The sequence below is a fragment of the Diabrotica undecimpunctata genome, chromosome 1 (genome assembly GCF_040954645.1).
Source record: "Diabrotica undecimpunctata isolate CICGRU chromosome 1, icDiaUnde3, whole genome shotgun sequence".
Classification (NCBI taxonomy): domain Eukaryota; kingdom Metazoa; phylum Arthropoda; class Insecta; order Coleoptera; family Chrysomelidae; genus Diabrotica; species Diabrotica undecimpunctata.
This window is the reverse complement of record NC_092803.1, coordinates 94,998,904-95,012,847: the sequence shown is the minus strand read 5'-3', so window position 1 is coordinate 95,012,847 and position 13,944 is coordinate 94,998,904. Positions and strand designations below refer to the sequence as shown.

Below are 13,944 nucleotides of genomic sequence, written 5' to 3'. Positions count from 1 at the left end.
TCGTAAACCCAAACACTTATATTATTTTGATTAGAAAGTACATAATCTACCAAAGTTTTACTAGTGTCAGTAATACGGGTAGGATCACTAATATATTGTTTTATCCCATAAGCCGAAAACAATTTTTTACCATAGAAATAACTAGCCAAAAAGTCAATATTAAAATCACCAACTAACACACAACGGTAGTTTGTAGTAAATGAGGCTTCACATATTTATACAGCACAAATAGATTCACTTTGTATTTGAGATTTGGATGTGTACTGTTGTTGACATTCGGTTTTTCCTTAATTTCTGAATTTTATTTTGGTACCATGAAGGCATTTTACTTGGCGAGACGTTACCAAAATAAAATTTAAAAAATTTGGAAAAACTGAATGTCAACATAAGTTCGCATCCAAATGTTAAATACAAAGTGAAACTGATCATGCTGTATATAAATATATTATCATTTTTTGAATGAGTTACATAAATGTGTAAATATATTATATTGCCAGAAGTTTTCTGCAGCATCCATTAACATCTTTATGTATTCTTCATCATATGGTACCCATATATCAGAAAATTTTAAATTTTCCTCAAAATCAGGATCTGCAACACAAAATAATGCTTTTTGTTTCTTACATAGAAACATCCGTAGCTGCACTTGAGCTTTGTATTTTGCTGTAATTTCCATATTTTTTATTAAATAGTTACAAATAGTTTTCTCAGATTGAGGACATTTTATTTCAACTACAAATTCTTCAGATATAGCATCTGGAGAAGTCCCAAATATTGGATGCCTGTGATTTAATTATAACCCAATATGACTGAGTTTTATCTTTAATTATTTTTCTAAAGCTTTAATTACAGCATCCTCAAGCCTTTTTCCTCGAGACATGGCTTCGGTAGCAGGAAGTTTGGTTACACCAAGTATTTGGTTAACCAGGGAACCATCTGATTTTTTGCAGTGTGCTGCATCATAAAATTTTGATGCAGTTATTCTTGCATAACGCAGGTCAAACCATAAACCGGAATTAGACTGTTCAATGGTTATTGCTGCAGCTTCAGAACATAGTTGGGGATCCATTTCCTGATAACAGGATTCTAGAAATTCTGAAAAATTCAGTGCCGTTTTGGAAAAATCATTTCTGCTAACAAAATTTAACATCGATTGATGTAGTCCAAGATGTTGCAAAATTCTGTTAGGCTTGAAGTGTTTCAATAGCTGACTCTCAACATTATGTTCTAGTCCTTGGTTCACAACTTCCTGTAAAAAAAGTAAGCTTTCTTCATCTGAGCTCAGTTCTTCTTGTGCTCCAAAATCCTTCAAAGTTAGGTATTTAACTGAAGTTCCAACTTTGGAAAGTTTACTCTGCCCAGTAACAAGCAACTTCAGTTGGAGGAGGTTCTTCACTCCTTCTGTGAAGCCACATCAAGAGTGCTATGGAATGCTTACACCCACCTAAAACAAAGTAAATGCTATACTTATAAATTATACCCAAAGTTAATATCATTTCATAGTATGTATTTGCTATCCTTTACGTTCCATATTACAATTAGATTGGAAGCATTTAAAATGTGGACATATTGAAGAATTTCCTGGATAGACAGAATAACCTATGAAGAAGCACTAAGAAAAATAGAGATCAAGCAGGGAGATACTGGATTCCACCAAAATAAGAAAACTGCAATACTTGGGTCATACTTATAACAGCAGGTGGTGATAGATACGAACTCCTAAAATTAATAATGTGGGGAAAGATTCAAGGAAGACGCAGCATAGGTAGAAAAAAATTGTCCTGGCTGAGAAATCTCAAAGAATGGATTGGATGCAGCTCAAATGAACTCTTTTGGGCTGTATAGTGCCAAAAGTTAGAATAGGCAATGATGATGGCCAACCTTAATCGCGGAGATGGCATGTAAAGAAAACATTCCATAAACATAAACAGTTTTTAAATAGCATCAAAGACATATAAAACATTTTTTTAGTCTTAAAATCCTAGAATCTCAATATACCTATGCATGACTAAAACTAATCTGATATTTACCTAGTACATTTTTTATCATTTTAAAAATATTTACCTGAAGAGGCAGCACAGTCATGGCACTGAATATTCCTCATCAATATTGCAAGTTACAGCATATTGTGTTTTCCTCACATTGTGTTCAGGTGTCACTTTAGCTTTAACTGTGCATACATTTTTATCTCTTCGAACTTGCACCCATCCAACAGCAGAGTCCCCATAAGAAGGCCTAGCGGATCTGTAAATAAGTAGAAATATTTAACAACTAGGTACCTATGTAGATGTAAATATTTTTGTGCCTAATATTTTCATTTCAAGTAACTAAAAATATATTGTCATTTACACTTCATATTATTCACATTATCCATATATTATTCACATAACGTATTATAATGATTATACTTTAAGGGCGTAGGCACAAAATTTCGCACCAATGTGTTTTACATGCATTCATTTTTTTCTAATCCTGAGAAAATTAATAAGTATTTTTGAAAAATTTAAACGCAGAATGAAAGATTACGTTATTACCGAGTGCCGAGAGTCCCTGAAAACTTCTATAATGTTTATTTTAATAAGTTAATAATAATAATATTTTAATAATAAAGAAAAAATTTAGTGTGATTTTTAATTTCAAATATCTCATTAAAAAGAAACTTTTGATTCATTCTAAGGGACTTTCGGCCCTCGATAATAAAGTATTCTTTCATTCTGCGTTTAAATTTTTCAAAAATACTTATTAGTTTTCTCAGGTATCGAAAAAAATGATTACATATAAAGTACATCGAAAATTTTGACAGGCGTCAAAATTTTGCATTCTCTTTCTTTCCTCGTAACTTTAATAAGTTTTAACTTGTATGAAAAATACTTTTATCGATTTATATTATACGTAAAACTATTAAGTATGGTTTATATCCTACCTGTTAGTTTTAACACCTCGAACTTCAGCAAGAGAAAAACTTTCGCTGTTTTTAATGTAAGTCCCCACCATAAATATATCCACTAAGGGAATTGTCAGACTGTCCCTTTAAAAACCCAGCGTCAGTCATTTTAAAAAAATTATTTTACACACACTTAAAACCTTTAACAGTATTAAAACAGGCTATAATACAATCAAAGACGCTTATAGAAGAATTGTTCACTGTTATTTTTGAAAGTTAGCAAAATGAGCCATAGATAAAGAAAAGTGGGTCGAGTGGCACGCACGTGTTGCACGTGGTACCACTAAGGAGCGGTCATGTCAGCTGTGGCTCTACTATTGCTTCTAAAATATGAAAGAGTGGGGCAATAAATGCAACTTTAGATATTTTTATATATAGATGCCGCGTGGTCGTAGAATAGGATTAAATTTTTGCGTTTTATAAATTTTTTAGAGAACATAATATTGTTTTAACTTTTAATTAATTAATCTTTTTAGAAAAATTATTATGATTCAAATTTTTAATTGAAAAAATGTACAAATCTACAAATAATATAATTAAAACTCTCTTTTTATAAACTATAAATAAAAATAATTAAAAGTCAATCACCGGGAGAGAAAGCTCAAAAAATTGGCTCAAAAAATTGTAAGGTGTTTTGATCAAAAAACAATTCCTGATCTTGTTAGTACGCTAGGATTGCTTTTTAACACATACACCAAAGAATTATTTTTTACAATTGGAGAATTCGAAATTGTGAAGTATAATTTCGTATTTTTAAATTAAAAAATAAATAAGTAAGTCTCAAATAACTCCTCACTAGAGCTCAACAAAGGAAAATAAGAAAAAGGCAAAAATGGCTGCTGGGACATAGACCATAGCAAATCCTTAGAAATCCAAATCAGCAACACCCGACGATAAAAAGAGACTTCGGGAGAATACCATCAACCCCCTCGTAACAGAGTTGCTAAGAACTCAAGGTGCTCTAACGAGCAGACTAGGCCATAAGTTACATACTAGCCCCTTTTATTGACTCAAACCAATCCAAAACATATTTATATATTTTTTCCAAACGAGTCACAAGCACTTCTTTTTTCTAGATCTATATATATATATATATATATATATATATATATATATATATATATATATATATATATATATATATATATATATATATATATATATATATATATATATATATAGATCTAGCGGGGTTCTAAGGAGTAGTGATGCGCAATACAAGGTGTTGCTTCCTGATAACACCTCTAGCCACTCCTACTCAATTCCTATCCTCACCTCCAAGAAGTGTGGCTCAATCACATGGGTGAACCCCGGCAAACCTGAGCAACCTTACCGGAGATTGGGTAACCAACCCCAATGGAAAGTAGGGTCAGGGCTGACGAGGAAGGGAGAAATGGTCCTCCGAAAAGGGGGTTGGGCGATAGGCCAGTAACCTATTCTTGTAAAAAAGTACTACTACGAAACCTTCAGATAGGCCTCGGAATGGACGGATATCAAGACGACGACTCTGGCAACGGAATATGGAATTTACGCTGGGAACATGGAATGTCAGAACGCTAAATAGACCAGGAGCACAGAGGATCCTTCTACACGAACTGAAAAGATATAAAATAGGAATCACTGCAGTACAAGAGACTAAATGGTTGGGAAAAGGTATCCGGGACACTAAAACACACACTATACTGTATAGCGGTAAAGATGAAGGAAATAAAGAATTTGGAGTAGCCTTTATCGTAGATAATAAAATGAAGCACCTGATAACAGACTTTCAAGCCATCAGTGAAAGAATCTGCAAGCTTAGGATAAAAACGCATTTCTTTAACATAACCCTTATAAATGTACACTGTCTCACAAATGAACAGGAAGAAGACACTAAGGTAGCCTTTTATCAAGATTTAGAACGAATCTATGACTCAATACCAAGAAACGACATGAAAATGGTGATAGGCGACACAAACGCCAAGATCGGAAAAGAAGAAGAATACACAGGTAATAGGGAAACATAGTTTGCATAGAGACACAAATGAGAATGGTCAGTTTCTAATAGATTTCGCAGCTGGAAAGAATATGATTATCAGTTCGACATGCTTCCCACATCGGGACATACATAAGGGCACCTGGATATCACCTGACGGAAATACGATCAATCAAATAGACCATATACTGGCTGAAAAAAGAATGGCGACGAGTATATTAGATGTAAAAAGCAGACGTGGTGCAAGCTGTGACTCAGACCATCTGCTAGTACAGGCACGGTTTAGATGCAAAATCAGTCGACAGGTAAAGGAAAAATATACAAAACAAGAAAAACTAAACTTAGACAACCTAAAAGTCTCTGAGGTACAAGAAAGATTTGAGAGAACAGTGGATGAAAAATTACTAGAAGAAAACAGAGCAGACTCTACAATAGAAAACCAATGGAACACAATAAGCAGTATCATACTCAACACAGCGAAAGAAGTCTTAGGAACAAAGACACAACGGAGAGAAGAAACATGGTTCGATGAAGAATGCAAACAAGCTATACAGGAAATAAATGAAGCGCATAAGAATTACATACTCAGACGTACTAGAGAGAGAAAAACAGAACATGAGAACAAAAGACGAAGAGCAGATAAACTGTGCAGGCAGAAAAAGAGAAAGTATGAAAACCAACGGATACTAAACATAGAGAGAGAGTTTAAGGAAAACGAAACACGTAGCGCATACCAATTAATCAAACATCTAAGACAAGGATACAAACCGAGGACTAGCCTCTGCAAAAATAAGAAAGGTGAAATCATTAGCGATATGGACGAAATTAAGAGAACCTGGATGACATATTTTAAGGAATTACTAAACAAAGGGACACAACTACCATTACAACAACAGTGGCAGCAGCAGGCACGACAGGAGGTACAACAACAAGAACTGGGGAAAGATGGAGAAGAAAATGAATTAACTAGACCCTCAACGCTAGAGGAGGTCCAAACGGCAATCCACATACAAAAAAGCCATAAAGCACCGGGAATAGATAAAATACCGGCAGAACTACTCAAGCAAGGAGGAAGGAATTTGACACAACAGATGTACCAGCTAATACGAGAGATATGGATAGAAGAAGAAATTCCCCAACAATGGAAGAAAAGTATAATCTGCCCTATTCATAAAAAAGGAGACAAACTGTTGTGTCAGAATTATAGAGGCATCTCTTTACTTTGTTCGGGATACAAAATACTCACAAACATCATTAATCGAAGACTACAACCTCTCACGGAAAAAATCATCGGGGAATATCAAGCAGGGTTTAGGCAAAATAGATCTACCATTGACCAACTATTTACAGTTAAACAAATACTAGCCAAAGCATGGGAATATGACATGGACGTTTACAATCTCTTTGTAGATTTTAAACAAGCCTATGATTCAATAGATAGAACAATTCTACCTAATATACTGAAAGAATTTGGCATACCATCAAAATTAATACGACTAGTGCAAATGACAATGACAGAAACAGAAGCACAGGTATGTATTCAGGGACAGATCACTGATGCGTTTACGATAACGCAAGGACTGAAACAAGGCGACGGACTAGCTCCAACGCTCTTTAATCTTGTTCTGGAATATGTAATTAGACGGTTGACGGTGAGCGGAAATAACATACTTACAAACAAGTCTACCCAATTAGCAGCATACGCAGATGACATAAACATAATGAGCAGAACAATGAGTGCAGCGGAAGAAACCTACGTTGAGTTGAAACAGAGTGCAGAAGCAGTAGGGCTAGCAATAAATACAAATAAAACAAAACTACTCATACAAACCAGATCAAATAGACCGGTGCAACAACACTTTATTGACGATATAGAACATGTAAATAGATTCACATACCTAGGAATGGATCTGGTCGCAAGCAATGAAGAAGAACCGGAAATAAATAGAAGGCTTGTGCTGGCAAATAAAGCCTATTTCGCGATGGGCCACATATTCAAATCGCGAGACGTACACCGGAAAACAAAACTCCGGGTCTATAAAACAATAATCAGGCCCATAGTAAGTTATGGTTGCGAAACATGGGTGGTGACACAGAAATCTGCCAATGCATTAGATGTGTTTGAAAGAAAAATATTACGTAGGATCCTGGGCCCAATAAGTGAAAACAACAACTGGCGAATTAGGTACAATAGAGAAATATACGAGCAATATAGCGAACCACCTCTAGCACAACATACTAAACTGCAGAGATTACGATGGGCAAATTTATTTAAATATCAATCAATTTAGTCATCGAGAAATTTCACAAATAGGTACTCGGTTAATGTAGTTAAATATTTTATGGTGTTTATTTATATTCCTTGCTTTAATTATTTGTATTATCAAAATACAAACATTAGTGAGAATGATTTCCGAAGTGGAAATTGAAACGTCAATAAACTAACTTTAACCTCTAATTGTGGCTTATTCCCATTTAAATAGTAGTTATGATAATGGAGTTAAATAAAAATTTCTGATTATTTTCCTTTCAAATATTCGGAGTGCTTCCTTATTTGTTTTAGTCATTCTCCATGATTCACATCCATGTATTAAAATAGGTCTGAAGTTTGAATTATGCTCTGTATTTCTTTAGTGGCATTATTACTAACCGTGATTAGTGATTTAAGATATTTAAAGTGTTCCATATTTTCGAAATTGTAGTTGTTGACTTTAATGTTTTTTCTAAATTTATTGAATTGGTTGATTGGTTTTCTGTTGATTCGCTTGTATTTGGTTTTCATTTCGTTGATTTTAAGTCAAACATTTTTTGTGCTCTCTTCACTTTATTTAAGTTTGTGGACGAAAGAGTTTCTCATTAGAGTTATGAGTTCTATATCATTAGCATATGCTAGGAGTGCTTTGTCCCTTGGGCCGTTAATGGATTACATCTTAAATAGGCGTTATTTCTATTTTAGTAAGCTGTTCATTAATTTTTTGATTATTGGAATCGAGAATCTGTATTTTATTCGACTGTTTTATAACACAGAATTTCTTGGAGCATATTTTCATCTTTGGTTTTCAGTATCATTATTACAAGGATTTTGCTGGATATGGACATAGTGAACCCGGTGGTATGTACATGATGTTTTCATAACCAACGTTCAAAAATTTTTCTTACTGTAAATTTATGATTATTTTACTAGGAAATATAGTGTTGTTTAATAATAATAAAGTTCAAGCAACAATTCCTATATGCATTAACTCGGTAATGATAATTCTGCTCCCCGATACCAGGTAGCAGTCCCGAAAACATTAAAACTGCTACACTCATGCTTCTCATTATCCAACAATTAGCCAGTCCAGAACTATACGCCTTATTATGGTACTGATATTGCTGCTGCTCCTCATAAGTGAATAGAATATGCAAGGAAGGTTTTGACAATTTAATAGGATTTTGTGTGTTAGAATATTATTTCTCCGAGAAAGTGAAGAATATCTATTTGCTATCCGGATTTAATCCATAAATTAAATAATAGAATGCTCTAAAATAATGCTAGTAGCAGCAAAAAAAAGCGGTCTAATAGCCATCATCATCATCATCAATCAGCCTTGAGTTGTCCATTGTTGAACATAGGCCTCCTCTAGACTTTTCCATCTGCTTCTGTTCTGCACCTCTGGTATCCAATTGGTCACGATTCTTTTGAGGTCGTTGGTCCATCGCTTTGGGGGTCTTCCTCGGCTTCGCTTGTCAGCCCGTGGTCTCCACTCAAGCAATTTTTTTGTCCAACTGTTGTCTTCCATTTTTGCAACATGTCCTGCCCATCTCCATTTTTTTTGTAATATGTTCGATAATGTCTTCCACTCCGGTTCGTCTACGAACTTCCTCGTTTCTTATTCTATTGCTTAAGTGTATTCCAAGCATTGATCTCTCCATCTTTCGTTGTGTCCTTCTCAATTTGTCGGCTGATGTTTTTGTGAGAGTTAAGGTTTCTGCTCCGTATGTGAGGACTGGTAGAACGCACTGGTTAAAAGCTTTTCTTTTTAAATGGATCGGTATATTTGTTTTAAATACGTCTCTCATTTTTCCGAATGCAGCCCAACCCAGACTTATTCTTTTGAGTAGCTCGCATGTTTGGTTATCATGCGTTATAACCTTATTTCGTGACCCAAATACACATATTTTTCTACAAGTTCTATGGGCGACTTTTTGATTTCTATTAGCTCATTGGGGACGAGATTGGTCATCATTTTTGTTTTTCCATAGTTTATTTTTAAACCGACTTTCTGGGTCACTTGCTGTAGTTGTTGTAGCATAACTCTGGCTTCTCCTAAGTTGTCTGTTATAATAACAATATCATCGGCATATCTGAGATGATTGAATATCTTTCCATCGATTCTTATACCCTTTGATTCCCACTCTAGCCTTTTAAATGCGTACTCCATTACTGTTATAAATAGTTTTGGCGACAAGGTATCTCCCTGCCGCACCCCTCTGCCAATTTTTATCTTCTCAGTGCAATGGAGGTTAACGGTTGTTGTCGCATTTTCGTATATATTTCGAATAATATTCTGATAGTGCTTTTAAGATAGCAACTGTTTCGACTGTGTCAAATGCTTTGTGGAAGTTGACAAAGATAAGAGCAAGGGGTCTGTTATATTCGATAGACTTTTCAACTAGAGTTTTAAGGCATTGCAAATGGTCGTTTGTTCCGTGTCCCGCTCGAAATCCTGCCTGTTCTTCTGATTGATAGAAATCGAGTTTTGCTTCTAATCTGTTTGTCAGTATTCGAGCTTGTATAGGTAGTTAAGCAAACTAATTGGCCTATAGTTTTCGAGATCTGCTTTATCCCCTTTTTTGTGGAGGATGATTGTAACCGAATTTTTCCATTTACTTGGAATGTTTTCACTATGCAGACATAGATTAAAAAGTGTTTGGATTCGGGACATCAAAAGTGGACCTCCTAGTTTAATTGTCTCAATGACTACACCATATTCCCCCGGACGTCTATTATTTTTCATATTTTTGAGGGCATGTTGAATTTCCTCTCGTGATATATCTGGTATATCCTCCGATCCTACATTATGTACCTTTTGTATTGGTTTTTCGATGAGCTCTGGAATAAGTTGACTTTTATATAATGTTTCATAGAAACTTTCCACTATATGTAATATGTTTGGTCTATCTGAGATAACATTTCCATTTTTGTCTTTAAGTTGGAAGATTTCTTTTTTGTCATTTTCTATTTTTCTCCTCAATGCTTTCATGCTTTTGTTGTCTTCTATAGTTTTTATAATTTTCTCGTTGTTGTATTTTCTAATATCCCGTCTGATGGCTTTAGAGATTTCTTTATTTATGTTGTTTATATCTTGTGAGTCAACATTTCCTTGACTTCTCAGCATTCTACGATCTTCCATTTTTTGTTTCGTTTCTTTACTATTTTTTTGTTCTTTTCCATGTTTAGGGACAAATTTTTCCTGAGCTTGTGTTAATGTATCTACTATTTCTTCGTTTAGGTTATTTATGTCTTCTCTTGTTGTATTTCTGAGTAAGTTACTGGTGATATATTTTTCAAACTCAAGTTCATTCGTTGGGCGCATCCAAGGTTTGAATTTTTTACTTTTTATCATCTTCAGTATTTCTTGCTTAATATTGACTTCTACAGTTGCTCGGACCATTCTATGATCGCTTGCAACCGAAAATTGATTTAAGACTGTAACATCTTTGACTATATGTTTTTTGTCAGTGATGATGAAGTCGATCTCATTTTTTGTCTTACCATAGGGGCTCTTCCAAGTACATCTTCTATGGATCTTCTTATAGAAGAAGCTATTCATTAAATATCGATTGTTTTCTAATAGGAAATTTAAGAGTATTTCGCCCCTTTCGTTTCTACCTGGTGTGCCAAAATTTTCGAGGGCATTTTCAGCTGGGTCAGTGCTTATTCCTATTTTGTCATTAAAGTCGCCACATATTACCGTAAAATGTTCTTGGTCTTCTGAAACAGCTGTGTACAAGTCATCATAGAACTGTTCTATTTCTTCGTCAGCGTGACTCGATGTTGGTGCATAGACTTGAATGATCTTTATGGAGTAACGGGTGTTAAGTTGTAATTTTGCAAGTATAACTCTTGTGGAAACTGCTTTTACTGATATGATAGTCTCAGCTAGTTTTTTTATTAATAAAGAGCCCAATGCCTCCATTCCCATAGTTTTCTCCGACATGATAGAAAATGTGACCGGATTTTAAAGTGGTTAGGCTTTCTTCTTTCCTTCTGACCTCAGCGACGCCAACAATGTCCCAATTGATTTTATCAAGTTCAGATTCCATTTCTATGAATTTTTCTTCTGATAGCAGGGTTCTTGCATTGAAAGTTGCAATTTTTAGAGATATATATCTGTTAGATGGTTTTCTAAAATATGTCAGAATTTTGCCCCCCCCCCCCAGAATCCGTGGGACTGACTGATAGTCTGACTGATAGTCTGACTGATGGTCTAATAGTCACTAATAAGAAAAGCAAATAAATGTTCTTTAACATACAAAAGAGAAGATCGAGAGTAGGGCATAACGGAACAATAAAGCCATATAATTTTGAAAGATTGCAGCGTCTTAGATGCCGTAGGTAATGTTGTTACATAAAAAATAAAAGGGAATATTTAGGTAGCTAACTGATGTTTATGTATATATAACCCTCTTTTAAATCCAGAAGTCTAATTCGAATCTCTAAAATCAGGATATATAAAATAGTGATCAAACCAGTGCTAATGTGTGGATACGTGACGAGAACGTATTAATTAGACCAGGATTGCTAGAAAAGCCATCAGAGGTATTTTCTGACTTACAGAGGTCCGAGTACTAACCAATACCGAACAGAGCTAATTCCAAGATCAAACACATATATAAAGATAGCAACGTCGTACAAGAAACTAAATCTCAGTGCTAAAGTTGCGCTGGCTTTATCCAAAGACTCTATAATAACTGCATTGCCAAGTTAAATTGGGAGGATGCCCCAAGAGAAAAAATGCCTTTAAGACTTCCACAAATGAAGGAGGAGGTAACATATGGTCAGATTTAGGAATAATGAGACTAGCTACCGACCCATTATATTTATCTACACCTGCTATCCTACCTACAATCAATACTTATCTGTTGTGGAATATCAAATCAATTACATGTAATCAAACGAACTGGGCTTAAAAAAAATTATCCAAGGAAAGGCACTTCAGAAATATTGACATAAATTTTAAAAACGTCATTTACGTGGCTGTATTTTCAATAGGAAAGGGAAGACAAAAAGAAGAAAAGGCAATAGAATCTTGTTGCGTTCTGACTATACGATGACGATGATCTTTGTATAACATATAGGGAGAAAGAGAGAATAATGTTTATATTTAATTTAGAACTCGAAAGGGAGAAAAAGGGTTTTCTGCCTTTTGAATTGGGTATGTATATGTATTACCATAGAAAATAAAAGCAAGAGAACTATAATTATAAAACGAAAAGATTACGAAATGAAAAGATTATATAAATCCCTTAAATTTACACAGACTGTTTTACAAAAGGTGAACGAATGAGCATAAACGGACAGCTGTTTTACAAACTTAATATTATTAGACGCATTTAGGATCAATTTCACTCAAAATATGATATGCTAAAATATGATACGACACGAAAAGCAATGACTTTTACAGCTGATTGCCACATAAATATCAATGTAACCCAAGTATGATGATTTTTGCCACAGCAAATTTAAAGTGTTCCATACTTTCGAAATTGTAGTTGTTGACTTTAATGTTTTTTTTAAATTCGTTAAATTGGTCTCTTCTGTTGATTCGCTTGTATTCGGTTTTCATTTCGTTGATTTTAAGTGAAACATTTTTCGTGCACTTTGTTAAAGATGTTTGCGGACCAGAGAAAGTTTCTTATGAGATCCATATCATTAGCATATGCCAGGAGTGCTTTGTACCTTGGCCCGTTAATGGATTACATCTTAAATAGGCGTTATTTCTATTTTACTAAGCTGTTTATTGATTTTTAGATTATTTGAATCAAGAATCTGTAGTTTATTCGACTGTTGAATAAAACAGACTTTCTTGGTGCATATTTTTATCTCTGGATTTTTGTTTGCCGTCTCCTTATTACAACGATTTTGCTGGATATCGACATAGGGAACCTGGTGGTATGTACATGATGTTTCCATAACCAACGTTCGAAAATTTGTCTTACTGTAAAGCCATGATGATTTTACTAGAAAATATAGTGTTGTTTAATAATAATAAAGTTCAAGCAACAATTACTATATGCATTAACTTGGTACTAATATCTCTGCTCTCCGCTAACAGATGGCAGTCCCGAAAACATTAAAACTTATGCTTCCCATTATCCAACGATTAGCCAGTCCAGTACTATACGCCTTATTATGGTACTGATATTGCTGCTGCCCCTCATGAGTGAATAGAATATGCAAGGAAGGTTTTGGCAATTTAATAGGATTTTGTGTGTTAGAATATTATTTTTCCGAGAAATCATTTTCCATCAATTTGCTATCCGGATTTAATCCATAAATTATTAGAATACTATAGAATAATGATATTAGCATAAAAAAAACGGTCTAATAGTCAGTAATAAAGCATATAAATGTTCTTTAACATACAAAAGAGATGACGTAGAGTAGGGCATAACGTAACAATAGACCCATATAATTTTAAAGCATTGCAACATTTTAGATATCGTAGATAACGTTGTAACATAAGAAATAAAAGGGAATATTCAGGTAGCTAACTGATGTATATATAACTCTTATAATACTTTTAAATTCAGAGGTCTAATACGACTTTCTTAAATCAGGATATATAAAACAGTGATTAAACCAGTGCTAATGTGTGGATATGTGGCCAGAACGCTAACAAAACAATGTACGTAAAACTCAGGTATTAATTAGATCAGGATTGCTAGAAAAGCCATCGAAGTATTTTTTGACTTACAAAGGTCCGCGTACTAACCAATACCGAACGGAACTAATGCCAAGGCCAAACACATATATAAA

General features: G+C 34.3%; 1 long non-coding RNA gene across 1 annotated transcript; it reads right to left on the bottom strand.

The window, feature by feature from the left end:
• Positions 1–428: 428 nt before the first annotated feature.
• Positions 429–3,351, bottom strand: LOC140451612 (uncharacterized). Its single transcript, XR_011952090.1, has 3 exons — positions 2,924–3,351; positions 2,065–2,244; positions 429–1,444 (listed from the first exon to the last, which is right to left on the bottom strand). It is a non-coding gene; the product is annotated as an uncharacterized lncRNA (long non-coding RNA).
• Positions 3,352–13,944: the final 10,593 nt, after the last annotated feature.